The following is a 768-nucleotide window of genomic DNA, read 5'->3' as shown; positions in this document are numbered from 1 at the left end:
CCGCCAGAAGCTGCACAGAGCAGGCTGACCAAACCCTCACTTCGTTGTAGAGGATTGGTCTTGCTATCTATTGTAATGCTAAGTGTGGCCCCCAAGACCTGGAGTGTGTATATAGACCTGTGACCCTGCCCCAAGTTATTTCTGATTGGTAAATAAAGATACCAACAGCCAATAGCTGGCCAGAAGAGACATAGATGTGGTTTAGGTTTCTTAGAGAAGAAGGTGGAGGAGGAAAATAAGCCACCATAGGTTAGGTGAGCTATACAAATGTGGCCCTGAGGGCTGGCCAATTAAAGTTAAGAGTAGCCCAGATGAAACATAGTAATAACTCAGGGTTATTGATAGGAAAGTAGATTCTAACAGCACAGAGGATAGATATCTGCCCAGCTCTTGTGTTGTTTAAAACTTATTGTGAATATAAAGTTTGTGTGTGTCTTTTATCTGGGAACTAAATGGTCAAAGGCAGGGTAGAAACCCTGGATCAGGATTAAATAATTTCTACAACACTCCACTCCGTTCTTTTGTTTTTAAGACAGTGTTTGACTATAGCCCAGGCTGGTCTGGAACTCACTATGTAGCTAGGCTAGTCTCAATTTCATAATGGTTCTCTGTCTCTAGCTAGCCACTGTACCTGGCTTTGCTTTTCCTTCTTTTTAAGAGAGGTTGTATGGGGACGGGGGAGGCAAGAGGGGTTGGTTTGTGTTGTTTTTGTTTGTTTCTTTGTTTTTTGGAGGGGAAACTGGGAATGGAGAAATTTACATGCAAATA

General features: G+C 42.4%; 1 protein-coding gene across 1 annotated transcript in view; it reads right to left on the bottom strand.

Moving 5' to 3' along the window:
- Senp2 (SUMO specific peptidase 2) overlaps nt 1-768 on the bottom strand; it is a 37,817-nt gene that overhangs the window by 30,665 nt on the left and 6,384 nt on the right. The window lies entirely within an intron of this gene.

Source organism: Mastomys coucha, unplaced genomic scaffold (assembly GCF_008632895.1).
Source record: "Mastomys coucha isolate ucsf_1 unplaced genomic scaffold, UCSF_Mcou_1 pScaffold12, whole genome shotgun sequence".
In the NCBI taxonomy this organism is placed as follows: Eukaryota; Metazoa; Chordata; class Mammalia; order Rodentia; family Muridae; genus Mastomys; species Mastomys coucha.
The sequence above is the reverse complement of the archived record's forward strand: the minus strand, read 5'-3'. Positions and strand labels throughout refer to the sequence as shown.